This window comes from Sinocyclocheilus rhinocerous, unplaced genomic scaffold (assembly GCF_001515625.1).
Source record: "Sinocyclocheilus rhinocerous isolate Xijiao unplaced genomic scaffold, SAMN03320098_v1.1 scaffold616, whole genome shotgun sequence".
Lineage (NCBI taxonomy): Eukaryota > Metazoa > Chordata > Actinopteri > Cypriniformes > Cyprinidae > Sinocyclocheilus > Sinocyclocheilus rhinocerous.
In genome coordinates, this window is record NW_015631496.1 from 298145 (window position 1) to 306752 (window position 8608).

An 8608-nucleotide genomic window follows, 5' to 3' on the forward strand; every position below is an offset into this window, starting at 1 on the left:
TATATATATATATATATATATATATATATATATATATATATATATATATGTATCAGCTACAGTATCAAATTTATATAATTATAATAAAGAGAGAGACCATGGGACATAGTGTTTGTAATGCAGATCATCTTCAGGCCATTTTGGCGTGGATTTTGTGAAATCTTAATTATGTGCTCCACAGGAAAATATTTGTTCAATGTACCACATTTAGTCTAACACTAGTATTCACTCATTCCTGACGAAACTGGTACAAACCAGTTTCTGTTTTTCTGTGCATCGCTATCTTAGCCAGGAGGGAATTTTTAATCAGTGTAGTGGTGCCACATGTTTTATTTCCAGACATATTTTATGAATAACTGTTCAAGTATTTCTGCTCTGCTGGGAGAAACTATGCTGGCCAATTACAGATGAGGACTGAACGTTGACATCGTCATTTAAAACATGTCATAACGAAGCCTTAATCAAAATATGATTATTAAAGGATATGGAAACCAGTGTTGCTATAAGTTAACTGAAACTGTTAAAAAAAATTTCAGTAATTTAAATACTTAGGAATATTCAAAAACTTAGGAAATGAAAAAGAGAAATGTTGCCTCGGAAAGTTTGATTTTAAATAATAAAATTACTAGTCTGAAACTAAAACACAAATAGAGCTATTCAAAAATGTTAATAAATGCTATTGTTCCATTACTCATGCCAGTATGTCAAGTTTATTTGTACAGCGCCTTTCACGATACAAATCATTGCAAAGCAAAGCGATCATAAACGAGTATGTCTCGTTTAATCAGTAAGAAAAAAAAAGGTATCAACACCAAGCATTTATATAATGAAAAACTTAATTTTGGTAGTATTCTATTTTGTATCTTTTAAGAAAACTAGAAACTGCGTTTTAAAAATACAATAGTGATAGATTTTCATTTATTCAATGAGTAAAACCGTGACTTAAACCCCAAATCATTCCAGTAGGGGGCGGTATATGAATGCACTATATGTCCCTGCTAATGTCCCTTCAAGCTTCAAGACGAGAGAACGACTAAACCCAATTCAGACTTATAAAAAACATTATAAGCAAATGATTGAGAATAATTACTTGTAAACTTTTAAGACTTTTAAAATGAACACAATATCTCATTTTACAGTATAATAAAAACAATGTTAACTTACAAAAAAAAAAACCTGACAATCTAATATTAGTCATAAAACTCACGTTGAAATTTAGAAACTGAAGCAAAGCACGACACAAGCTCTCTTTTTCTGTTTTTTTATTTTATTTTTTATAACTGAAACTCTTATTTTGAAGACTCGTGTTGCGCGCTTGCGTCGAGTCTCTTATTTTAAAAGCTGTTCGGCTGTCCTCCATCTGTGAGTGTGTCTTGACTGCCGCTGGCTTCACTCGCCGCTGTGCGCCTGATTATTTTTACGCCGTCGAGTCTGGCGGTGAAATCCAGGTCATCTCCGCCGGATCGCCAGCCAGCGCGGCTCAGACTTCTGCTCTCCGCGGACTCACAGTGTCATTAACTCATTCCACTTTGCAGAGGTAAGGAGATGATATTCTCCTCGTATATGTCTGTTTTTTGTGCAGATGGCATCAGATGGGTGCGTAATGATGCCAGTTGTGCCAGTGGCCCCGCGGATAGATAGAGAGAGGAGCGCAGCGGGTTTAGTCTGGGGCAAAAAAAAGTTGTTAGGACCCTCCGACTTCATATCAGACCGACAACTGCTAGCCGATAGTCGGGCCGTTGCACAAGTTAAGAATAGACTGACATATTCATATTCTTAGATAAATCAGATCATTTGTCGGAGGCAAAATTAGAAAGAACTGGTCGTGCGTTAACGGAGACCGCTGCCGGTTGCTTTAACTGGACCCTGAATGTAACCCAGTTCTTCATCCAGACGTAATCGGGCTCATTTTGGGCCAGACAGCGCGAGCCGTCTTCTTTTTTTTTTTTTTTCCATCATCAGCTAATTATCAAATTGTGTTGTTATATGTTAAACATTATTATAACAAAATCTATAGTTTTAAAGAAATATTTTGTTAATGCTAAAAAAAAATTATTTATTGATTTTGATTGATTTGCGCTTTATATTTTTAATCCAATTTATTTATTTATTTATTTATTTATTATGGTTTTTTTCCCCTCCTGTAGGTTAGTAATGGAGTGATCTTGCATTATTACGAAGGGGTTTATGTGACAGTGATAACTAACTGTATTTTATCCCAAATATTAAATGGCTACTTACTAAATTAATACTTGGACATAAAAGAAGATAAAATTGTTAATATTTTACTTGTAGGTTAGCTTAAAGTTTCTTCTAAGACGAATAATGCATTGCACATCTGATAACAAGAACAACTTAGGACTTTTTAAATTTATTTATAAATTAATATGTCATTTTTATCCATAGTTTAGTCATAGTAGCTGTGTTGAGTCAGAAAATGAAAGTAGCGTCGGTATGTTGCCATGAACAGCAGGGAAATAACAAGTTTAGCTTTCAAATATACATAAACGACTCCTCAGAATCAAGTTTTCCGGTACTAAAATGAAAAATATTATATTAATTAATTCCCTAACTCACCATAGTTTTTCTGTCAGATTTAGTAATGTATTCATTTAATGTGCAGTAGTTATATTTGGGTTTCTTGTCTTGAGTTACTTGGACTTGAGCGTGATGGATAGTCATTTTCTTGCAGACACTCATTTTAAATCACATTTGTTCATTTGAGGCTTTGATATTTACTTACAGATGTCACTTTAGAGCTCCAAAATGATCGAAAACGATCTTAATCTGTGTAACGAGAAGATTGTGAAATGTTGAAATGGCTTCTTAGTAATGTCAACGACGTCCAAAGCGATTAACATCCTATTATCCGGGCCCTATTAATTGCTTGTTAATATTTTATGCATGTGAGACTGAGAAGGGGACCAACTGCGAGTGTGTGTTTGTGCCCTTCCGTCTGCCTGTGTGTGTAGCTGTCAGCTGACCCTGTCCAGACTTGGACTGAGTGTGCTGCCAGTGGCTGTCGTGACTAGTGTTCGGCCCAGTTTTAGACTCCACTCTCTGTATCCTTTCCTGTGCGCTGCAGGTTCTGGCCCAGTTGAGCGACACAGACATGATTGTGTCATACGCTGCCAGATAGAGTCCAACAGAGCGTTTATTGTTGCTTGAAGGCATCTGACGCTTATTTCACTTCTGACTTCTCATCTGTGGCATTCAGTCATCGACTCTATGTCCCGCTTGTCTCCAAGGGTCGTTGCCTCATGTTCATTCTGTATTTATGAATGTGAGACGTTCCTCTGCGTTACCCCTGGATGACATTTATCGACACCGAAGGACACTTTCCACTCCTGAAAAATGAGCTTGTGTCCCAGCTGTGATGTCATCCGCTCCAGCAGACAGCGAGGTGTGTCAGAGTGTCGGCTGATGGATCTGCGGTGGCATCGTGCCAAGTGTAACAATGAGTCCTGGAGGCGTGTGGAGCTCAGGGACTGAAGAATGATAAATCGGTCCAAAGCGTGAGAGAAGCTTAACAGGACTTATGGTGCATCAGCACCTGCCTACCTGCACAAAACGCACTCTGTTGACCACAGACCGCCCAAATTACCCAGTGATCATCACAAATGGGCAAAATGTTAAGCACTTGTTCCTTTTATTTTTTTATGTATATTTTTATTTTTACATTTATTTTTCTTTTTTGTTGTTTTGAATGGCTTAACAATATAAATAATTGACAATTTATTATTCATTGAAATGTTTTTTATTAGGGAATAAAGATGAAAATACCATAATGGCCGATATTACACTTTTTTTTTATATTTGTGCATTTTACAGTTTTCCCCCATTTTCTAAATAAATAAATAAATAATGTATTATTTATTTATTATTACTTATGTTGGATATTTAATTGTGCATGCTTATTTTACAGTTCCCCCGTTTTCTAAATTAATTAATTAATAAAAAAAAAATTTCAATGTAAATTTATTATTCAAGGATTTTTTTTATTTGTTTGCACTATTAAGTAGTTGATCAATATAATTTTTTTTTGTTTTTACTACATTACATTTATTATTCGTTGACAAGGATTTTTATTAGGGATGCACAGTGTATCAGTATCATGTTGGACAAAATTATTACAGATGTTTATATTTATTTGTATTAGGATATATATAATCATACATTCTCATTTTCATGTTTAAATACTTTTATTGTTATTTATGTTTAAATTAATCTTAATTATTTTAAAATAATTAAAAATAAATTTGTCAAAATAATATTTTTTCATACTTTAGAATGTTGTGACTTGAATTTGTAGTGTTTTATTTTTCAATTATTTTGACAAAAATAGTAGCAAATATTAATAACAAATGAAAATAATTTTCAACTTTGTAGTATTGACCAGTAATTGTAATATTTATTTTGTTGCATAGTGGTTTGAGAATATTGTAGTGGTAAATCACAGTAAATCGAGCACTATTCTGTTGGTGTGTGAGTGATTTGAGGCTGAGAGCTGGGACAGCAGCCCACTCCAGATCAGAACACTCACTGCTTGTGGGAAGAAAGCTTCCTGTCTCGCTGAGAGCCGTCTGTCTGACGCAGAGTCATCGTACGCCAAGCTTCCTGTCTTGCTGCGAACCACATCATCTGGCCTCTGGCACTGAAACGTCAGGTGGCATAAGGGCTTTGGGTAGGAGCCGCACACACGCTGAATCGGGATCAGCTGTCGTTCTGCAAACCCTGCTGTCTGTCATTATCTGACACGCTGCAGAACTGGACCCAGATCAGTGTAAGAAAGGACGCCCCGGAGGATCTTAAAATTACTTGCACCCCCTAAGAACATGCTTAGACTGGAGAGAAAACAACGCAGCCAAAAAGAGCGGCTCTCAGGCAGCGATCACAGCCGGACACTTATGGATCGGTCCATGGGAAAGGTCACTCCACCTATGTGTTCACTGCTTAGTCTCCGTTGTTTTAAATAAACCCTTGTTATCTTGCATAAATCACTGCAGTGCACATCTGCTTTTTAGTTGCAAATACTCTGTGTTTGTCAAGCTGATGTTTCAGCACTTTTTGGGTTCAGATGGATGCCTCTCAAAGTCCTGAGACTGATCCCTATGGTTACGCTCAGAACAGAGGCATATGGCAGAGATGGTCTGATAGGGTTGGGGTCCCTGGTTGGCATCCTGTGGTGGGAGACAGATGGAGGCATGCCGGGGCATGAGGGAACTGCGGTCCTGACGGAGCAGAGATAAAGACACTAACTACCGCTCAGCTTGTGCAGTCATTGCAGAGCTAAACTTGCCTTTTTACATTATTTTTGGACTTTTTTGGCTTTTATCGCTGCAGGCAATCTTCGCAGTTCGCCTCCTAGTGGCATTCGCAATAACCTTATTGACCATTGTGCTTATAGAGTGCTGCAGTGATGGCATATTTTTGTAGGCTAACCCGGAAGTTAGCATCACCCTGGTTCCCTTGGTTTTTGGATTGTCGCAGAAAATACGTTCTGTGACCAGCAAAAGTTTTTGTTTCTTACACATTCCGTTCATAATGATAATCTTCACAAATAAACACTTTTATGAATTTTGAAGCCTAAATAATACAGTCACCAGAAGTAAAGGCCTTTTCACTCTGAAGGGGAAAATTTGTCGCGAATGTTTGGCGCGATGACAGTTTTGAATCGAAACAATAGATCCCTATGGAGCTATTCACACCAGGCGCAATCGTTCGTGGCGTGAAAAAGTGAGGATTGTTTGTTCGTCTGGTGTGTCAATCCACTTTAGATATCTATTGGAAGTTATTACATGGTTTAAAGTGGGTTTTAAGCAAAAAACATTTATAATCGCATACATTTTCAAATGTAGCTTGATGATATTTGTACCTCTATTTATATTTTAAGATGTATTCTTGTAAGCATTATAGATAGTTTGTGTTTCTGGTGTAGAGCCATAGTTTGTGTTTCTGGTGTAGAGCCATACTTTATTTGTCTTAATTTAATGCTGCATATTGTGCAGCGAATGATGTTAAATCCATATACAAGATACATATGTGAGGAAATATGCATTGTTGCTCGGCGCCACCTAGCTTGCAGGCGTGAATTAGCAGAAGGCGATCAGTCGCTTTGCTCTCGGTGTGAAAGCACCGTTCGTCAGCAATTCGTCTCGCTTTTTCGCATCGCGGCCATTGTGAAATGGACTTAAAGGCACAATATGTAAAAAAAATTTATTAAAATATCCAAAAACCACTAGAACAGTGTTATATATTTTGCTGACTTGTGTACTTACATTATCCCAAATGTTTCGAAGAATGTTTAAATCCAGAGAAATTAGCAATTTTAACTAGTGACACGGACCGTGTCCATAGTGTTATTGTGTCGCCTGCCAATGACGTCATAACCCCTCGATTTCCGGTTTTGTTTTGTAGAAAACATGGAAACACCAAAGACGCTTTAATATGTTGTGCGTTTTAATAGACCAGTGACGACCGCACAGTAGCATAATAACAGAACTTTCAAATGTATCTAGTATGATAAAACAGCGCTGCTTTTTTTTTCTCCCACATACGCACGACCGGAAGGAGCGGAAGCGGTCGACTGTGGCATAATAAAAGCTCCGCTGCTTTCGAGCCGTGTGTCACGCTCGTTCAGCGGCCTCGTTTCACTTCGACGGCTTTCAGCCTCACCCTGCTTCATTCTACTACATTAAGAAATCATTAGCTCATCCATGAACATGATTTCTGACCCGAGTCCCGTCGGATTGCATCTGCTGTGGGGATGAAGACGACAACTCCCATGATTCCACACTCAATCACAGCGTCATCAAACTACGCCTTTGTCTCTTTGTTTATTTTGAACATGCGCCCTCTAGCGGCGAAAAATTACATATTGTGCCTTTAACGGCCTCGTTTCGCTTCGACGGCTTTCAGCCTCACCCTGCTTCATTCTACTACATTAAGAAATCATTAGCTCATCCATGAACATGATTTCTGACCCGAGTCCCGTCGGATTGCATCTGCTGTGGGGATGAAGACGACAACTCCCATGATTCCACACTCAATCACAGCGTCATCAAACTACGCCTTTGCCTCTTTGTTTATTTTGAATACGCGCCCTCTAGCGGCGAAAATTACATATTGTGCCTTTAAAAAGCTAAATGTAGGCTATAAATTAACTACATTGCCTGACTTTAATGTCACCACTATTAAGCTTCCAACAGCTCTTTCAGTCATTCAGTAAAAAACATTTTCCCTGAAAGTTTGAGATTGAATAGTTTGCAAGAGCAAGATATAAACACACAAAAGTGGACTAGTAGATGAGTATATCAGTGAGTCAGTGTGATGACATTTAAAGTCCCCCACAACCTCTGTAGTCCCATTTAGCCATTTGTTAGCAACTGCCTTTTTCCAGGCAAGTAAAAGCTTATAAAAATTATTCTGCCAATACTTTAGAAAGAACATATTAGGGATGCACCGATACCACTTTTTCCAGTACTCGCCCGATACCGATACTTTTATTTGTGGTACTTGCCGATACCGAGTACCGATACTGATATTTTTATTGCATTTGTAAATTTTTTAAACATTCGGTACAGAAACAAAAAGAGTATGTATAATGTTAGTTGGTTAACTTCATTTATCAAATAGATACAGTCAAACCAAAATCTATTATTGCATTTGTACATTTTTTAAATATTGGGTACAGAAACCAAAAGGGTATGTATAATGTTAGTTGGTTAACTTCATTTATCAAATAGATACAGTCAAACCAAAATTTATTCAGACACCTTCAACATTTCTCACATTATCACAATTTATTTGCTATAGTTTAGAAAATGGTAATAAAATATGACAAGAACTCCGAGTTAAACTGTGTCAGAACAAATTCAGCTTGGTAATGTTATGGCGCTTTTCCACAGCATGGTACTGCACGGTACGGCTCGGTACGGTTCCGTTACCAAAACGTGACGTGTAAACTCTGCTGATCACGGATTGGCCGGACTGGGTATAATTAGTCACAGTTTACTTTATTTTGCTATTCTCACGTACATAAATGAACTATAGTGTCCTGCACCCACTAGTAAAAAAAAATATATAAAAAATTATATCTGGTCTCTGAATAATTTTTGGTTTGACTGTATATCCTTCGGTTATTTTCACACTTAATTATGCCCATTAAAATGTTTTTTTTTTTTTTTTACAAGTTTTTGTTACTTTCACTGTTCATTTTTTTGCTCTATGGTACATCATCTTTAGTTTAATAACATTAGAGCTGCTCCATTGCAGCGGCTTATTACTGTAATCACGCGCGTTGCTGTAATAATGCAAGGAACCACTCGTTATAAATCTCCTAACTGAGGCTGTTAGTTTCACTTTTGCCAGAAAGTCGTGTATGTTACTATTGTTTATAGTGAATGCCCCTATAAATGGTCTTATTTTTACGATGTAGTTTTAATCCAAAATGATTAATGATGCGTGTGCTAAGTGAGTGAATATCGAAGATCACACAACAGAAGTGCAAGTGAGTGAATATCGAAGATCACACAACAGAAGTTCTCTCTCTCTCTCTCTCTCTCTCTCTCTCTCTCTCTCTCTCTCTCTCTCTCTATGTATCTTGTGT

General features: G+C 37.3%; 1 protein-coding gene across 1 annotated transcript in view; it reads left to right on the forward strand.

Annotated features, from left to right (window-relative positions):
• Positions 1 to 1372: 1372 nt before the first annotated feature.
• ldlrad4b (low density lipoprotein receptor class A domain containing 4b) overlaps positions 1373 to 8608 on the forward strand; it is a 50829-nt gene continuing 43593 nt past the window's right edge. The window contains exon 1 of the mRNA XM_016554500.1: positions 1373 to 1537. The gene's annotated coding sequence lies outside the window, so the exon portion shown is untranslated. The remainder of the gene's footprint in view (positions 1538 to 8608) is intronic.